This window comes from Cibotium barometz, chromosome 50, assembly GCF_041138505.1.
Source record: "Cibotium barometz isolate CiBa-2024 chromosome 50, ASM4113850v1, whole genome shotgun sequence".
In the NCBI taxonomy this organism is placed as follows: Eukaryota; Viridiplantae; Streptophyta; class Polypodiopsida; order Cyatheales; family Cibotiaceae; genus Cibotium; species Cibotium barometz.
The window spans coordinates 11591679-11612928 of NC_141095.1; positions in this window are offsets into that span (position 1 = coordinate 11591679).

The window sequence follows — 21250 nt, forward strand, 5'->3', positions numbered from 1 at the left end:
CCCCATCCCCAAAGATGTACCTGGAAGTTGTTGATGGTGAGGCATTAGTGCAAATGTTCTCTAGTGCATGCATATGGATTCGTACTCATGGAGTAGCTGTTACATTAATTTAGCTAAAAGAATAGTAAGCAATAAGCTTAACAAATATATAGTGGGTATTGTGTGATATGGCTTAATCCATGATGAGACTTAAATCGTGAAAGTGCAGGTTCTTAAGCCTTGAGATGGAACTCCTTGAATTTGTAAATTTTGACCTTGATTTTTTTGTTCTCCACATGAACTGCTAAGACACGTGAAACACTGAGGTGTGAAAGTCAGGATGTGAGCCATCATGACGTGAATGAGCAGACATGAAAGTCATGATGTGAATCTGCAGACGGGAAGATCCAAGACGTGAAAGTCATGACATGAATCTGCAGAGCAGACGTGAAAGTCATGACGTGAGGATCCAAGACGTGAAAGTCATGATGTGAATCTACAGAGACTGACCAACTGTGTTTGCACATGCTTAGGATGGATCATTTATCATTTCCAGAGGGGTGACAAGAGCATTGTTATTTTGTTCTTGATGTGCTCTTAAGTCCCCATATTTGATCTTGATTTTGTTGCTGAAATGATGTCGAGGAAGATTGTTGATTATTTGCTGGGAACAGACAAGCTCTTGTGTTGGTGCTGAATGCATGAGAATGGTTTTGTTTGTCGCTTGGGCCTCCATTCTTATCGAACTTTAGTTGAAGTTGTTGGGGTTGAAGTTGGTGAGGTTTTCTTCACATTGCTTGATTTTGGCAACCATATGATGGAATTACCATCATAGTATCCTTGTTGTTGAAGCACAGGCACAGGTACCCATCTTTGATGAACATTGTAAAGTTGGTTAATGCCTGCAAATCACACTCAAATTCAAGATTATTCATAGCCAGAGTTGTGCATAAGAATGAATGCTATATGCATAATGTATTGGGCACATTACATCATTGTAAAAATGGGATCAGACACTATCCTTGTCCCAGAAGAAGGCAAGAGGCAAGACCTCCCGCATAGATTTGGGTTTGCATTGCATAATGACACAAGATAAACATCAAAAGCCCAAAAGAACTATCAACAATACATTAAAACATGTTGCTCACCTAGAGCAAGAACTGACAGTCAAGCTCATGGCCCCAACCACCCATGAAAGAAGAAGAAGATCTCTTTCCAAGAGGAAGATCAACACCGAGAAGAAGAGCTAGACAAAGCATTGAAGAAAGTGAAGAGAAGCTGCCACCACGACAAGAAGACTAAAGACAAGAGAAGATGTGAGGCTCCAAGAAGTGAGGAGCCATGTGAAAATCTCTAAGAGAGAGAGAGAGAGAGAGAGAGAGAGAGAGAGAGAGAGAGAGAGGCATAAGTTCAACACATGTACATTAGTGGGGCAATTGGGATTTCCAAAGGCTTCACATCTCTGTTCAAACATTTAAATGAATTGAACAGGATCCGTTGTTCCGTCATATTTGCCCATAATTTTGGAAATTTGTACGGCCATATTTCTGTATGAGTCACTGAGGCCATATTTGAGTGCTCTTGTTGGAAGAGACTCACTAAGTCCTTGGGCCACCTCCCTTCCTAGACTAGTCAGTATGTCCAAGGTGTGGGCATCCAGGAAAAGGTTGGTACTTATAGGATTTGCAGGAATGTTAGGCAAGGGACCAAAGCCCCGGTTGAATCGAAGTGTCAGGGGGTGTAAAACCCGATGACACGCTTGTTATAGGCATGGCCAATGGCATGGGGAGGTGAATTGGTGGCATAGATCTCAATGGATCGAAGATAACCATTGGGTTGAGTCCTTGTGTGATCCCTGGCAATCCCTCTATCGTGGGCTATGTCAGAGTGCCTAATGAGCAATCACAACAGTTTTTGGGGTGCTTTTTATACCTTCCTACAGCCCGTTATAGCCTCAAGAGGCTTGGCGTACTCTTCGTTGGATCAAACGGGTGTCCGCGTTTGCCCTCATTAGCTTAGGTGCTATACGCATGTGAACGACCTAAGATATTTTTCTGAAAAAAAGCATATGCCAGGAACTTCCCAGATGGAAGAGGAGGTCCTAAAACCTATTTTCCATCACTATTTCAAGAAGAAAAAAAATTTCGAGAATTTTTTCCCTGTTTCGCAACACGTTTTTTAGGGTGTTCCAAAAGGAATTTTGAAAAACTATGTATGAGGGAGTTGTAGTATTTTTGGAGTACTACAACTTTGTTTCCTTGAGTCGTCCGTGATTTTATCTTCTAGACTCTCAAAAAGTAGCCCAAATATGGCTCATCGTCCTTTTCGTGCTGTTTTTTTAAAAACGATTTTTCATGGTTTGTGGGTAGTTTTTTGCCTCGATTTTTGGGTCGAATTTTGAGGCTACTGGTCGGAGGCCAAAATGGTCGATTTTGACTTCGGACGACCAAATCCAAAGTCGAAGAGCTCTATGTCAGCTTTCCGATGAGCCCTAGAGTGCCTTCATCAGATATACAGTTTAGGAGATACAGGCCTCCAAACAGGGGTGATTTCCAGAGTTTTTTTTTTCCCATGTGAACTGGTTTCACGCTGTGAAACACTTTTCACACATGAATCGGACTTCACGTGGATATTAAATTTTAAATTTTTTTCCACGTGAACTAGTTTTTCATGCCGTGAAACACTTTTCATCACGTGTGAACCGGACTTCACGTGGATATTAAATTTCGATTTTTTTTCTGCATGAACTGGTTTTTCACGCTGTGAAACACTTTTCACGCGGACATCACATGGATATTAAATTTCAATTTTTTTTGAAGTCTAGTAGGAAATACGAATTTTTCTTTTTGGGAGGAATATTTTTTGAATTTAGAATGAAAGGGATATGGCCATTTTCCCAAAAAAGGTAAGTGGAATAAAAAAAGTCGACCCTTTAATGACACACATTACACCCTTCATAAATGATCCCCAAAATGGACAAATTGACAACTCATGAGCATCTTCTCATTGAATGCTCATTAGCCTTAATGAGTTATGTAAAAAAGTGATCAAAGATTAATCCAAGATTAATCCTTTCACTAATCTTTCCCTCTTTTATACTAACTAAGGACTCTAATTAACCACTAATCTCTAATTAATTCACACAATTGAGCACACCATTGGATAGAGCAAGGAAAAACTAATCTTTGTGCATCAACAATTGTGTAAATTAATCTAAATTAGGAGATTAATTAGACTCCTAATTATAGTCTCCTCTTTAAGGCAAAATTAAGCAAAGAGTCAAATTTCTCCAATTGATCAAACAATTGATGTGATTAGGTGTTTTGATGCATCTAGATGCTGTCAAAACACTCAAAAACCCTAATTTCAACTACTCATATGATCAATTTAGACCCCAATTAACACATTTTCTAAATTTTTAGCCTCTTGAACAAGATTAATCACCCTTAATGACAAAAACCAGTCCATTAAGAGAAATTAGTCAAATTCAAGGATTTTTTGATGGTTTTAAGAAATTTTTTTGAAAGATTAAGCTACTCCTAATACTTGCTAACACTCTAATCCAAACAATTTCAACAAAAAACACATAATTAACCTAGAATTAATGATCTTAGATCTATGTTTAAACTAAAGAGAGCTAACACTCACTAAGAAATGCATTCTCTTGCATTGTTTGATGCAATGGATGCAAACTAAGCCTAATACAAACTATGTGCAAGCCCTAAGAACATGAAAAACCATAAAAACAATAACAAAAACAACAAATTAATCTAAAAATTAAGCAAAAAGCATTCTTTTCAAAACAAAAAATAGAGCTTTTCTACACCAAATCTCACACAAATCACCATCAAATCCACATCTTTTTCATGGGATACCACCAATCAAGATAATGGGCAATGGGTTATGCATAGATTAGAGACAAAATGATGGAAAAAGCCAAGGGATGGCTCCTCGACAGCGGCGCCAAAATTGTTAAGGCTCACCCTAACCCTCCTTGAAACACATCAAAAAAAAGAGCTTACCTGGTGAACCGCAACTATCGTGAGGATCTTTCCAATGGCTGAGCTCGTAACCCTTGAGGTCTCCAAGCTCTACAACTCCTTGAGAAGTAATTCCACCGCGTCTCTCGTGAGCATTGTCACACTGCCACGTTGCACTACGGGTCCTCGTCCCTCCTCTCACCTCACTTCACACACACACACACACACACACACACACACACACACTCACTAGCATGCATTAGGGAGAGAGACTAGCAAGAGCAAGACTCAATTGCACAATGGGAGAGTATGTTGTATTATGAGAGAAATTCACTTATATACATGGCCATAAGTGTTCACACTCACTTAAACTGTGACCGACCAGGCACTTTAGGCTCATAAGAGGCCTAATGCTATCACAATGGCTACTCTCATAATATATCCATGAAGTACATCACTTGGGACTTCATCCTATTTGCTACCACAGGCTCTTAAAATGGGAATTGCCATAAATACTCTGTCACACCATTACGGGCGCCCGTCCAAGTTGTAGCTTTGGACACTATAGGAGAAGTTTGATTGCTCGGCTTGTGCTATAATGGTTGCCACTTGGTACATAGTACCACCAATGACAATAATAGAGCCATTATTGTCTCATAAATTTGAACCAATAAAGCCTCCTCTCCATCTACGTGGCATAGACATAAAATGTGAGAATTTGCACCCCACATATACACAACAATTAAGGTCTTAATGATGGAAAAATCATCTCATCACTCACATGTACAGAGATTCTATAGTGGGACAATGTCATTGGGGTAGCCATACATGGAACCTCCTATTGGCAACCTCACTACATTACAATCACACGTTGTGTTTATATTGACACCTTTACTATTATAGGTCCGATTTCCCTCTTTCAACATTTGCAACATATCAAAAAGACATACTAGCTCCTCAAGACACTCTTGGTTTCCTAATTGCACAACCTATCTTCAAAGGATCCCTAACAAATGCTCTTTTATTTGGAGAATCATGTCTTGCTACATGATGTTAAGAAGAGTTACACATTAATTGTTACATGTCCTACTACTACACGATGTTAAGAAGAGTTACATGTACTGCTACACGATGTTAAGAAGAGTTACACATTAATTGTTATCACTATATAAAAGACACACATTCAAAATCCTTCACATTGATTATTACACTTGTTAGCACCTAGGCTTCTATAATAGTAGAGGAACTAGCACTTTGATGTTCGCTTGGAACACCGAGGACTATTATCAAGGCCATATGAGGAGACACTCCTACAAAGCGTACATTTTGTAAGTGCATGCACTACACATATACATTACATTATCATTAATAAAATGATTAAAATCATACGTGGAAAATTCATTTGGATTGGATCCAAAACACCTAGGCTAGGTGGATTATTATGTCGCAATGGTGCATTTGGCGCTTCACCTCTTACCAAGCTTATCTAAATCCATAACTTATTCATCTACATTAGTATTCCAACCCTATAATAGTCAAACCCCTCACCTCTTGCCAAGCATCTCTAGACGTATAACTAAATCATGTACGTTAGTATCCAAACATTGTAATAATAAAACTAATGAATCACGTGTAAAAGAGCACCCTACCTATGTTGTTGCATGACCCACTTCTTTAACTTTTGGGGTTGCCTCGCTCTTGCAAGTGCTATCCTCAGAATCTCTTATTCATACTCTGATTTAGAGACATTAGAGTCATCCTCTTCCTCTCGTGCCTTTGCTTTTTTCTTTTCCTTCCTTGCATTCTTCCTTAGCGCTTTTGCCCCTTCATCTCATCATCATCCCCTTTATCTTTTCATAAGACCTTTGCCCTTGTCTTGAACATGTGATTGGTCATGTAGACTTCTAGTCTTCATAATAGAAATCACGATTTGAAAATATATAAGAAAAAATATTAAAAAAGAAATGAAATATTTAATTGTATAGTTTATACCATCGTTGATTACTTTAATTTATAGGCCCGAGTATACATCTCCTTTTTGCTCTTGGAAAATTTGCCATTTGGAAAGTTAAGGAATAATGGGCATCTCTTGTATATCCCTGTATCCCAAAGGTCTCAAAGTTGTTGCTATGTATGCGTAGTGCTCTTATGTCATGGATCACGCCAGCCATTTATGATGGTCGGCACATCTACAATATATTTCTCCACATAGCACTTACGAATCCATCTACATATAATTGTTTGCATTCAGTTTACAAATAAAAGAGCACAATAAAGTAGTAAGTTTAAATATTTGTAGAATGTTATACACCTGAACATAACATGCTTGGTAGCTTTGATGACAACAGGGTTTGAAGCTACCATGCCTTGTTTCTTCAGGGATCCCACCATTTCCTCGAATAGCTTCCCAAAACAGAGTCTCTTAAGATTGGCAAGGCCCTCCTCTGAAATGTATCTCGAAAAATTATCTTGTATTGTTCTGATATTTCTTAAAGGACGGCCACACATTGTGCTCCAATCTCATGCCATATGACTTATCATCTAAGCCAATCCTTGAATAAAGTTTCATTTGCTACATTGCCATTGAAATTGTTATTCTAACAAAATACATTGCTTTGTATATATCAAGAAAAAAGGGAAAGTAATTATTACCTACTTTTAGGGATTTGCGAGTCCAACCTCTGTGAATCGCCATCAATTAAAATATCTAAAATATGTGCTTTTTTGTCATTTGGCAACGAGCCAGATGTTGTATAACCTATCCTCTATTAAACAATTTGGTTTCTCATCCCAATTAACTTGCACTAGTCGTCTATAACATAACACCAAAATTAAACCGCAACATTAAAACCATAAAATGTCATTGCCTACCAAATAGACAGAGAGGGAAGAGTGCAGGCTTTCTTACTTAAAGAAACCTTCTCCTTGTGTAGGGTTTGCAATCATTGTTGCAAACCGCCTAGTAGCACGCCTCCACTTTCTTTCATCTTTATAAAATGTACTTCTCCATTTCTCTTCGAACTCATTTGTAGGCAAGCTATCTACCAGGGGGTCAATATCTCGGGTGGCTATAAGGAACTCATCCTATTATTCACATGTTACAACATTCGTTTGACAATATGCAAATGTTAGAAGATTGAAGGTTTACTTGGAATACTATTTGGAAAAGTTTTGAAAGCTCGTAGTTGTACTAGGATGGGCGACCCTTTTTATACATCGAGACATGCTTCTCCATCCATACCTTATTCATCGCTCTAGTGTGCTTCATAATTATTTCTTTATTTTCTAGTCCAGGGGCCCTAATGAGGCACACTTTGTCCAGAAGAGATGAACATGTCCCACTTCATTCATCCTATAGCCAAAAAAATATACGTTATGATGAAAGATAAAACATACTGCACTTGGACCTTCCCAAGTCAAAGAGACTTAAGACATATATTCTCGTAATGTGTATATTCCCTTACCTATTTAAGAGAGCTATTAATATGAGGACCTCCCCCCTCGCTATCCTCATTGAATTCAATAAGGGTAGTGTCAACACATGGATGTCTTGATACAACATTCTTAAATGCTAGAGTCAATTTGAATCTAATTAGTCATCACAACTATTGTAAAAAACTTAACACCACATTCAAAAAGTAAGTAATTTAAGATGACTCACATTTACTAATCTCCTCCATCCATGCCACAACGTGATGATTGCTGTCTCACATATAAAAAATCTTGTTGGTCATAAATGCCCACTCCATGCCTTTGACCACATTCTCGAACTCCTCGTTTTTCGTTTGCCATGTGTCATCCCATACACTAACATCATCTTGCATTACTTCTCTATCTCGATTATGGGATGAGGAGATAGAGCAAATGAACCTGCATCGATCGACAACATAGCCATTTGTATAGAATTCCCTTGCCAGCTTCTTTACCTAAACTGCACTCTTTGTATAGAGGGGTTAGTCATGAGTCTAGCTCGATTATGGGATGAGGAGATAGAGCAAATGAACCTGCATCGATCGACAACATAGCCATTTGTATAGAATTCCCTTGCCAGCTTCTTTACCTAAACTGCACTCTTTGTATAGAGGGGTTAGTCATGAGTCTACACAAGACAATAGGTGGAAAAGGAGTGGATTTCTTCACTTGCAATGTACACACACAATTGTGCTTGGTAGCCATAAAAATATCTTATGCAAGATTTAGTAAAAAGTGGATAACACTCACCTTTACTCTGTTTAGAATGTCTTGCAGGAGTTCTAGTCGCAAGCAAGTTACATGTGTCACTATGAAGTGGTTTTCATTCTTGCCTTCTTTTGAGTTCCCTCATCTACCTCTCCTACTTCCTTTGTTTCTTTCATGGATTCTGAAGAAGCACATTTTTTTGAAGACTTAGCAGATTGACTTGGATTTCTTCGAGGAGGAGCCCAATTATTATCATCTTCTTCTTACACTATTTTCCTCCTCTTCTTTGTACTTATGACTTCTTGGCTTGCTTGTCTAGCAGGTGTACTCTTTAAGCGATGTTCACAATTTGGGTGTGGGGTTTTCTTTGACGTGTTTGGATCAATCTAAACACATTGACATATACAAGGCAAATTACTCTCAACAAAACAGAAAAGAAAATACATCAACACACTCTAAAAAAGGAGTACCTAATGCAAATGTTCCAGCAGAGCAGGAGAGAAATCTGAAAAGGGCCTTCTATTGTTGATGCCATTGTATTGTAGTTTTGAAAAGGTCCTTCATTTTGTGATAGTAAAATGTCCTTTGTATCATGGTTCTATTAACTCTCTAGGAAGGTCTATTTACTTTTCATTTTTTTAAATTTTTAGCAAGAATTAATATGGTTGTTTGTCAATGGTTGGAATATGTTCATTTATTATTTTTAAGGTCTTCTCAATGTTGATGTCTACATCGATTTCCTTGAATATATTATTACTCGTGTGCAACTTTTTTTATATAACACAAGCACTTATCCATGCATTTACTTTTCTAAATTTAGCACTTATCCATGCAAAATCCCTTTTTGCTTTTAGCATAGTGTATCTATAAATATGACCCCTGGCTATTACTCTAATCCTCACTTCCAAATCTTATTGCCTCCCTCTCCCTCTTATTGTATTTCTCTCCCTCACCATCCTTCTCTACCTTAACAACCCTTACCATCATCCAATATTCTTTGTTAATTTCATTATGTCTTCTTCTAATGGCCCCAATATTACTCTTAAGGATACCCTTGATACGGTTTGCAAAGATTTGTGCACAAAAAATAGGTGGAGATGTGAAAGAACATCTGAGAATCATGACAAAGGCCCGTAGTCTTTGGAGCAAGATGCTAGCAGGATAAGCCTATCGATTTCGGAGATTTGTATACCTAGAATATGAATATTGGAAGGGCTCAATAAATCAAGAAAGAAGATGCAAATTTTTCCATTGAAAAATGTTAAAAATTCTATGAAGCCATTATTTGAAGTGATGTTGTATTTTGTAATCGATGGTTAGTATTGAAATTGCTATTTTTAAGAGAAAGAGTACAGGTATTTTCTCCTGGCTTCGATGCTAACTCCGTTTCTGTGCTTGTGTAGCCGGGCGGCGTCGTTTAGCAAGGCCTGAAAATTGGCCCATGGTATCCTTCATACCATTGGGAGAATGAGGTTCGTCAATTGAAGCGAGTGATTATGATCCTATAGCGCATAGACATCCCTCTGAGGGACGAGAGGATCGAGCGATGGAGCTGAGGGGGTGACAAGCTGGCTTGAGTCCTTGTCAGAGCTACCGACGACGAGGTGTATGGTCGTGTAGGGTTTTGCCTAGCATGTAGAGGCTGGAAGGCGAAATTCTATATCATCGACAGGATAAAGGAAAAGAATAAGAGAGCCGGTTTGGCTTGTATGGGATTGATTCTTGTATCTTTAGCATTATTATATTGTAAAAGAGGTTGTTTTAAAGGGTCCTAAATAAGGAACATGTTTATTTATGTCAAACAGTGTGGTAGGATTGATTAGAAAACAAGTTGATGCATGAGTAGGGTGGAATTCCCCGATGGCTCCATCCTATGGACAGGTGGACCCGATTAGTCGGGTAGCTTTCCAACAGATTAAGTGAAAGCCCTATGCTAGATAAATAGGTTCTCGGGAAACTCTATTCTAGAATACTAGGCCAGTGGTTGTGCCTTGCATGGATGAGGAAAAAGCGTTGTCTCTAGGAATCAAGATTAGTAGTTGCCCAAATTATGATCAATTACCCTATGGGTGATTTGATTTTTAAGACCACACTCCCCCTGCGGGATAGGACTAGGTCTTACCTACAAACCATATCCTTGAATCTTTGCATGGTCAAGGTGTTGACGAGTAGGAAATTTTCTCCAAGTTAAGACTTAGTAGACTATCTTAAGTGTTTCCCCTATTTTAGAAGAGGGGAACCTTACAAGAAATAGGGAAGGAGAGAGATTGAGAGGGAGGGTGGGGGAGAGATAGAGGGAGAAAGAGTGAGAGGGAGAGAGAGAGAGAGAGAGAGAGAGAGAGAGAGAGAGAGAGAGAGAGAGAGAGAGAGAGAGAGCTAGAGAGAGAAATGGAAGGAGAAATTATACATAGGGAGAGGGAGTGACAAAGGGAAGAGGAGAGGAGAGATTATGCATAGAGAGAGAGAGAGAGAGAGAGAGAGAGAGAGAGAGAGAGAGAGAGAGAGAGAGGGAAGGAGAGATTATGAATAGGAAGAGGGATATATAGAGAGAAGAGGAGAGGAGAGATGATGCATAGGGAGGGGCAGGGAGAGAGCAAGAGAGGGTGGGAGAAGGAGAGAGAGAGAGGAAGAGAGAAAGGCAAGAGGTTGGGAGAGAGATAGAGGGAAGGAGAGATGGAAGGACAGAGAGTGAGATGGAGGGTGGATAAGGGAGAAAGAGTGAGAGGGGGAAGAGGGTGGGAGAGGGATAGAGAGGGAAGAGGGTGGGAGATTGGGAGGGAGAGGGAGGGAGGGAGGGAGAGAGGGAGAGAGAGAGAGAGAGAGAGAAGGGAGGAGCTAAGTTGGGCTAGAGGAGAGAAAGTGGGTTAGGCTGAGAGGTACTCGTGGAGGTTAGGAGATAGTGGTGGGCTGGGTTGGAGGTAGTGGTGGAGGGACCAAAGAGAGAATGTCCACATTTTTAAGAGAGAAAAGTTGCTAGTAAAAGCTCCCTCCACCAAGCTCCCTCAAAAAACACACTCTTATTTTCATACGACCCTTCATTCATCAAACCACTGCATTAATGCTCCTTCATAGGACCATAAGGTCCCAATGCTTCTCTCATGCAAAGTTCTATATGATTGTTAATTCATCCCCAACCCTTATATATATATTTGTGTCCTTACAACGCTCCCACAATCAGGCCTGAAACTTGAAGGCTGAAATGGACATCAAGGCCATTTTAGTCTTCAGGTGAAGGCTACAACTAAAAAGAAGCTTGCAAAGGCCATAAAAGTAAAATTTCCTTAATAGTGGACTTTAAATGAAGGCCAAGATAGCACCTAGACCTTCAATTTGAAAATTTTGAAGTCTGTTGTAGGGTTACAAATTTCAGGCCTATTCCTAATTCAAAAATCAACCTAGATTGTACTAGTCTCCTATTTATCTTATGCTTATGTTCCCCATGTATTTCCTAAAATACCATTGTACCCTTAACATCCATCTCTATGATATGAATATTATATCTAAGAATAGTATGTCTAATGTAAATATCCTAATTTCTATGTTCATCATTGCACTTGCTCTTGAGTGGTAGAAAGTTTATAATTTGTGATGGTAATTAGACTATGGTCATGCTTAACCATCATAAAATGAGATTCCTCATGGTTCCTTTTCTATCCTATCCTTGCCCCTATAACCTCATGTGTTTTTTTATCATACCATTGTCCTCCATTGCCCTATAACCTGATCTTGTTTTGGATAGTGGTCATGCATGCATTATCCAATACAAAGAGGGAATGTAGAGAAGCCAATAAACTAAGCAAGATGAAGGGCTTTGAATTAAAGTTTGATATGAGAATCTATTTGCATGACCCTTTTGACCTTATATGTGGTTTTTGGATGTGAGGTATGGAGATGCTTTTGTTTTAAAAACATTGATTCTAGAGCATCTCACCTTCTTTGGTTTCTTGTGGTGAGTGTGAGAAAAGGCACATCTTTAGATTTGGGTCTATCAGTGAATAGACAAGTTGTCATTTTTTGTGTTAACATTAGCAGTATACAGTTGGCCAGGAACCCAGTTTTTCATGCTCGCATGAAGCATATAGAGGTCCACTACCATTTTGTCAGAGAGAAGGTTTTGGCAGGAGACATTGACCTTGTTTATGTCAGCACACAGGATTAGGTCGCTGACATCTTCACCAAAGCATTGGGTACAAAGAAGGTCCGCAAATTCACGGCTTTGCTTGGTGCACATGAGATGGAGTTAAGCTCGAGGGGGAGTGTTGAGATATCAAGCTCATCTAGTGAGGCGATGGACACTGATGACCCTCCTGGGGGATAGGCCCCACACTTACACTACTGGTATGGTTGGTGAGATCATGGGTGATATGCGGCCAGTGGGATGACAGGTTGTGTGGCAGCCATTCTAGAGACTGGCATAGTTATAGCGCCAGCTTATTTAGTTGGGTTCACACTATAGAGAACCCTAGTATGTATTTGGTTAAGTACCTTTTCATATGGCATGTACTCTTATCTTTGTATATGGTGTGTTGAGTTTTGTGTGAAGAAGAAGAAGATTTTTAGCCTCTCACCTTGTGTGTTCTCTTTTAGGGTTTTGTGAGTGTGTGTGTGCTTACAAGAGCTCAAGCTCTCTTCTCCCTTGCATCTTTTCACATACTTGGCTAGCAGTTGGAGGTCGATCAGTGACTTGTCCGCAGTACTACCACCATCAAGAGTCTGAGCAACATTGCCTTTGGGATTGTCCAAAGGCTCAATAAATTTGGTAGCAAATTCTCCACATCTTCGCTATATGGACAGGGCATCAACCCAGATCATCACTTGGGACACTGTTGTTTGGGACACACAGAGGCTGCAAGCGATCAGGGCTTATGAGAGGAGGATGGGGGAGGGATAGCCCTACATGTCTCTCACCATCTTATTGTAGCAGTACTAGTCTCATAGCCCTTCCTACAGGTGACTAGTGGGGCCAGGCTCATGCCATAGATGGGAGATTTGCAATAGCATCGCAACCTGGCACATTTGGCATGTTAGATGTGGGGAGGCCATCGAGGGTACCCACACTCCACCGGCTGAGACCATCAGGAGCATATGGCTTGATATTATTCACACCCTCTGTGGTGGTTAGTGGGGGAAGCTATAGAGAGGTTTTGACCACATGCAGAAGCGGCGAGAAGCCTTCTTAAGACTTTGGAGACCTGGCCCTTTCCTTACAAATAGAGGCGGTGACCCCATTTGGCATTACAGACTACCCGTGTGGTTGTTCCCCCCTCCCCCTACACAAGATAAATTTCTCCTCACAGAGTGGCCAACCAGAGGAGAAGCATCTATTTCCCTCATGATCACTTGTTTCCTACCCTTATATGATGCGAGTTTGTATCTAGCCTGTCGTGGTTGTACTAAGCCCTTTGTGGCTGTTTTTTCTTTAACTAATTGAAGGATCTTTTTCCCCCCAAAACAAATGAGAACTAACCCAAGAACAATGGAAGGTGGACAATGCGTATCTACAATGTGCTGCTGACGTTGTGCAGTTCTTGAGAAGTACTCTGGAAAATGGAGTTGAATCCATGTATGCAAAGTCTCACCATGTTAAAAGAGTCTTTTGGGAAATTCAAGAGTGGAAGAAGTGGTCAGAGAGAAGAGATGGGATGCCAAAGCTATACCGCTACATTCTACTATGGGTATTCTCAAAAACCCATCCACTCTCACGCTTTTGTAGTGCTTGTATTCAATGCCGATGGAGGAGGTGTTTGAGTCACTCACATGTTGATTACATAATTATGGAGCCTTTGGAAGATGGCAGTAATCACAAGAATGTTGATGATCAACTTGCTTTGATGACACAATTTTTGAAGGGCATCATGACACACTTAGTCTTGCCCTTTTGGCGGGGCGGTTGAAGAAAATTTTGTAGTGATTGCAGAGAAGAAAGATGCCATTACTCTTAAACACAGCTGGTTTCACCATTATGAGCAAGTTATTGAAAAAGTTTTCACATGCTTGTGGGGGGGAAAAAGGAAAGAAAACATTGACTTTTACATCCTCAAATGCATGAAAGAGAAGGAACTTTGCAAAAAGGGTGCAGAAGACCATTGGGAAAATGTCATTGCTTGAGGATCTTATGTAGTTGGAGGTGCATATTATGCAAGAAAGACCGAGCAGATCTATAAGCTATGGGATGACAAACCGGAGGTGCTTATATATTCACACCTTATTCGAGCAATCAAGTTTCAAATGCCCCCACACAAACATAATAGCAAATTGTTCATGTTGCCTCTTGAAGTCAATGAAGATGTATACAACATCATGCCCTTTGATCTTGAGTAGAAATTGGGATGTTGGTGAGACCATATAATGTTCACCATGTTAAATTTTTTGATGTTAGTGACCCATATAATGTTCACCCCATCAGTGAGTTTTCTTAGGGTTTATCACCAATTTATACCGGTCCATAATCTCTTGTTTTGATGGTGAGACAAGTCTGACATTTTGTGTCTGACTATTCAGTTTGTAACCGATTCTATACTGTAAATATTGTCAAAACATTTTATCTCAGACTACTCATTTTATGAGTGGTTTGTATTCAATTTATAACCATATTATCTTCGGTTTATAAGCGATTTGTATAAATAATGTTTTTTTACCGATTTTAAACTAGTTATAAGTCAACGGTTTATATGTTTATAACCGGCCTATTGTTTTATAAATTGTTGTTTATAAAAACTTGCTTCTACTTGTGTAAAATCGGCTTTAACGACTTACATTTGGATGTGTCATCTTTAACACTTACTTCATTAAAGACTATGCATTAAAGACTAACAACACCCAAAACTAGTCATCAAAGGGAGGTGACTAGAAGAAATGAAGTCTTGTATTCATATATCAATAAAAAGATATTACATCCCTATAAAATTAGGAAAAACACTTAACACCTACTTGTTTTAAATCTCTCATCCTCATCTTCTAGTAGCACCTCTTGATATGCATAGTCTCTGTATCAATGCCTTTATAGATGACTGTGCTGCGTGTGAACTCTCTCCAATCTTTTTCACATAGCCACATGGCCAGCCAATATACCATAGTGTCCTTGAGAAATCATGTGCACTCTAGTGTTTGACTTTCAAGCTTTGGAAAAACAAGGTATGTGCCTAATTCATTTCGCATGACCCTATACGCCGAATCATCAAAGATCAAGGTGTTGCTTAGATCTAAGTGAGTACATGTGTTGTGCATGTAGCATTATATGGTATGATGTGTGTGAACACACTTAGGACTGTCGAGGCACTTTTTCCCTCACTAGGAGGTTTTTTCCCACGTGCGTATGTACACCCTCTTATCTGCTCATTTTGGGGTGTGTACTTATCTTTTGTATCTGGCACACATTTTTTCATTCTATTCTAGTGAGTTTGTGTGCTCTCAAGCTTCTTTATCTTGTGTGTGTGCATTGTTGAAACCCTAACCCTAATTCCAACACTTGGTATGAGAGCTAGCTTTCTTTACACTTGATCTAGTAGTCTGCCTCCCTCCTTTTAGCCCTATTTTTTTTGTCTTCGATTGAGATACCCTCTTAGGAGAAAAAGGTGTATATTGTAGTGTGCTATATACGAAGTATACAAAGTTTTTGGGGTTTGGAGCGCATTTTGGGCACCGCAAGGTTTGTGCAGATGTTCTGGAGAGGCGTCATTTTGGATTGGTTCTACTTGATCTTGGGTATTTGGGCTGTGTAGCGAGAAAGATTTGGTGTGCAGCAGCATCTACAGTGTCTTCGACAACATCGGCCATCATACTTTGCCAGTAACACTCTATTCTCTACTCTATGTTATTTTTCATATAGTTTGCAGCAGGTGATTCAGTCAGTTGTGCCATCCAGGGTTGCATTTTGTGAATACTGATGAGTACTTACAGTGTGTTGAAAGATTTTGCATTTGGTAGAAAGTCATGGGCTGGTAGTAGTGATGTATTCAACATGTCTGCTAAGGACAAACTTGATGGGACTAACTACCCATTGTGGTCCTATATGATGAGGCATGTACTAGTTGCTAAAGGCCTTTGGAATATGGTTAGTGGTAGTGAAACTCGTCCTGTTTCACAACTACCAGTACAACCAGGTGCTGCAGGTACATCTGAAGCAGAATCTGAATACAGATGTGGCTCCTCCACATGCACCACCAATACCTCCCACTGTGGCTCAAACGAGATGGGATGGAAGAGATGCATAGGCACATGCACTGCTTGCACTTTCTGTGAAGCGAAGCATTATTCCTCATATTCGGTCATGTAAGACTTCAAAACAGGCATGGGATGTACTTGCTGCATTATACCAGGTGTGCAATGAAGCACGTGTTGCATATCTGCAAAAACAATTGGAGTCTGAGCACATGAATGAGGGAGACTCAATGGACAGCTTCTTGACCAAGATCAAAGATTTTAAGGAGCAACTTGCTAGTGTGGATGAGATATATCCTGATAGTACATTGGTGCCCACAATTCTCAATGCATTGCTAAATTCTTATCAGAGTTTTGCCTCTACCCTTAGACTCATGATGAAGGGAAATCCAAATGCCCTTACATTTGATGAGCTAGTTTCAGTACTCTTGCAAGAAGAGCAGTCTAGGCAAAACAGATCCAATATGTGAGTTGGTGAGACCAAGCTTTTGTTTCCAATCAGAAAGGCAAAGGTAAAGCTTCTTTGCATGGTGGCTATAAGCCAAAATCAGAATCCTTAGGTAAGGATGTAGAGAAAGAAGGTGATAAATCTAAAAAGAAGGGCAAGTGTCACTATTGTAGAAAACCAGGGCACTACATACATGAGTGCAAGAAAAGGCTAGAGAAGGAGAAAAAGAAAGAATCGGGCATGGCTGTGTGGCTGATGCATCTGCACCAAGTGCAAAGAAGAAGGAATCTGCAAGTTTTGCTCAAGATGATTGGGCATGGGCTGTACATTGCAGTTATGACCCTTTTGTTCATGATGTATGCATGTCAGTGGGCAGAATCGGATGCTTGGGACTTTGACAGTGGTGCTAGTAAGCACATTACTTCACAAAAAGGTTTTTTCTCATCTCTGGAATTTATCCCAAGTGCAGGAACCGTCACATGTGCAAATGGTTCCTCATATCCTATCAAAGGAGTTGGTAGAGTTGTGCTCACTGCTGCTGCTTGCAAATAGGGGTGCATTTACTTTTTTGAGTTTTATATGTGCCAGGCATTAAGAAGAACTTGCTATTAGTTTTAGCCTTAGCCTTGTCAGGCTTGACGGTGAAAATTGTGGATGACAGATGTACAGTTCAGGATAGAAATGATGGTTATTCTATCATTGCCTCAGGTACCTTATTTCATGGACTATATAATATGGATGTATTTGTGAGAAGTTGCAGCATGATGCTTGCTCGGTCTCTATGACTAGTGCTATGAGTGATGCAAAATTATGGCATGCACGATTTGGCCATCTGAATTATGGCAGTTTGTTATGCCTTCAAAGGCATGATATGGTGTCTGAGTTGCCAACTCTTGAGACCCATTCTAGACATGTATGTGAGGGGTGTATTCTTGGTAAAATGCATCGGGCATCATTTCCAAAGGATGGATCTATGAGAGCTGTTAAGAAATTACAGCTTATACATAGTGATGTATGTGGTCCTATGAGGACACCATCTATTGGGGGATATCTCTACTTTGTCACTTTTATTGATGATTATTCCAGATATAGCTAGGTGTATCCATTATAGCAGAAGTTAGAGGTTTTTATGTGCTTTAAACACTTTGTATCCACGGCTGAAAATGCATGTGAATGTAAAGTTGGAAATCAAGTTTTCTGCCAGTAAACCTCTCCTCTGGAGTTACGTCATGTATGGCTGCAGTTGGAGTCCTGTTCATGATGTAAACTGCTGTAGAAACAGCCTCAACCCAATAGCTATGCAGCATATTCTTCTCTCCCATCAATGCTCACGCAATCTTAGCAATGTGCCTATTTTTTCACTCAGCAACTCCATTTTGCTGCAGAGTGTATCTGCATGTAAACTGTCTTCGAATACCATTCTTCTTACAAAAATTCAGAGAACTCATTGGAGAAGTACTCTTTTCCTCCATCTGACCTTAGGCACTTTACATATTTCCTTGTTTGCTTTTCAACCATAACTCTGAAATTCTGAAAATGAGTGAACACCTCACCCTTCTGCTTCATGAAGTATACCCACACTTTCCTTGTGTGGTCATCAAAAAATGTCACATAATACCTGCAACCTCCCATAGACATGGTCTTCGTAGGACCCCATACATCTGAATGCATAACATCTAGTGCATTTTTGCTCACATTTCTATCATGTGGAAATACATGCTTTGTTTGCTTTCCAAATTGGCATGCTTCACATATTTTCTGCATACCTTCAACTTTAAACTTTGGCAACCCTGTCACAATTCCTTTAGTCTGCATAGACTTCATTCTCTACACATTCACATGTCCAATTCTTTTATACCAAATGTCTGTGTCTGCAACAATTCCTGAACCATTTGCAAACATCGCAGCACTCACTTCAGGCATGTTTACATTCAATGTAAACATTATGTCCACTTTGTTGCCTTTTGCAACCAACCTGCACTTGTCTTTAAAGTCTTCAACATAACAACCATCAGGATTAAACCGAACCTGCAAACCCTGCTCTATCATCTGGCCAACTGAAACAAGATTCTTTGTTATGTTCGAAACATGAAGTACATCTGCAAGGTACTTCACTTTGCCATCCTGCAAGGTACTTCACTTTGCCATCCTGCATAAATAATGGCACATCTCCAACATAGGCAATTGGATGAGCAGTGTCATCCCTTGTTTTTTCATCTCCTTGAACCACTCCCCATGACTTGTCATGTGGTTCGAAGCACCTGAATCAACGTACCATACATCATCTTTATGTGTTGCTTCAACATTTTCAGACATGGCATTAATGACATGCTACATAACAAACAACCTTTCATTATCCTCATTGTTTCTGCTCGAGGATGCATAGTTGTTTTGCTGCAATTTCCCATTTTGCATGTCAGCCTGCTTCTTATAACAATCTACCTGCACATGTCTAGGCTTACCACAATAAAAGCATCCACGTGTATCATTATACTACCTTTGCCAATTTCCACAACCTCTTTGACTCCCCCTGCCTCTGAATTGGCCTCTTCCACCTGTGTTGTTGTTGTTGTTGTGAATTCTGGGACTATTGCTGCTGGCCATAATTCTGATTACTTGTTCGGCCACCTCCTTGGCCGCGTCCACGGCCTCCTCTACCTCGTCCTCTTCCTGATTTTGTGTAGAAGGCCTGTTGCTCTGAACTGTTTTTGATTTGTGAAGACTGTTGGTCTTCACCCAAGCTCTTCTCTTCTATAATCAACATAGACACCAAATCTGTGAAATTAGGAATGTTTTTTGGAGTCTAAATAGACGTCTTGAATGCCTTGTATTGTGGCCCGAGACCACGTAGACAGACTTCCACCTTATCATCATCATCTACTGAAACGCCAATAGATGCAAGGGATTCCACAATACCTTTAATCTTCAATGCATAGTCATTCACACACATACTCTTTTTCTCCACAGTATGAAGTTCATTCTTCAACTGTATCTTTCGTACCTTGGTATTCGTTTCATAGAGTTTTACCAAGGTGTCCCACACCTCCTTGGGGGACTTGGCATCCTGTATGTGCCCACCAATCATGGTGTCCTGTATACTGATAGAGAGCCAATACATAACTTTTCTGGCTCCTTGGTTCCAATCCTTGAAGTCTTTCACATCTGCAGCAGTCGGATTGATCTCTGGTATCTCCTGTGACTCTTCATGCTCACCTTCTATGTAGTCCCAACAGTAACCCTTTCCCATTAGGAAATTCATCAACCTAAACCTCCAAGCATGGAAGTTGTTCTTATCAAGCTTTTCAGCAACAATCTGGTTTATGCTATCATTTGACATCTTGCCAGACTCACAAATTTACGAGAAACAGCACTCTGGTTTGTCCTGCACAAACTGCTGTATTTTCTGCAGCGGTACTGTACTACACTCAAATGTCACAACCAGTGACCTCAATGTGTATACATACACCCAATGGCAACTATTGACCTCCTTGCAACACACACAATGTCTGCACAACCAATCTGTCTTCCTGCAGTTCTTAAAACAGAGTTCTGCATAGAATCGATGACTTACCCATCTCGCAGTGCTCGAAATCGCCTGCTTTCTGAAAAATAGAGGTCCTAATGCACCGGAAACGCGTTTCTGGCCCAAAAATTAGCATCCAATAGGATAATATATGTTACATTTTCGTAACGCCGCTACGGGCGTTACCACAAGAGGGGACGGCCTCTGGCTCACCACCCAGCCATAGAGGAAGAATGAGGATTGCCCCTCATCCCCCAGGCTATATAGTGTGTGGCCTGCCGTCCACACTAGCCTGGCCGCCCATGACTCCGCATGGGCATCCTCTCCCACTGAACCCCGGATATAGCCATCCGGTCTGCCGCCGTCGGTCTCACAGGCGTTACAGCCTACGTGACATTACCCCCCCCTTAAGAAGAGTTTTCGTCCTCGAAAACAAACTGGGGAAACCTTTTGGAAATTGCACTACGGCGTTCCCAGGTTGACACCTCCTCATCCCTATCTGTCCATTTAACAAGTACCTCCTGGTACACTTTATGTCGGGTTTGTCTGTGACGATACTCAAGAATCCTTTCCGGTTCATGTGGTATCTTTGGTGGAGTGATCAATTCCACCAAAATATCTAGAGAAACTACGTTCTCTAACCCGTGAACTGATTTCTTCAGTTTACTAACATGGAAGACAGGATGAACTTGAGAACTCTCGGGTAACTCAAGTTTGTAGGCTACGTCCCCAATCTTCTTAAGGACCTTGAAAGGACCACAATATCTAGGAGAAAGTTTATCACACTTTCCCGTTTTCATGGTTGCTGACTGCGCAGGAACCTTTAAAAATACAAAGTCACCTTCTGCAAAGGTCACTTGTCTGCGTCCTTTATCGGCAAATGTTTTACCGCGATCCTGTGCGCTACGAATGCTCTCGCGTGCAGCTTTGAGCATATCATTCATATCTTCAAGGGAATCCTTGACAGATTAAATCTTCTCC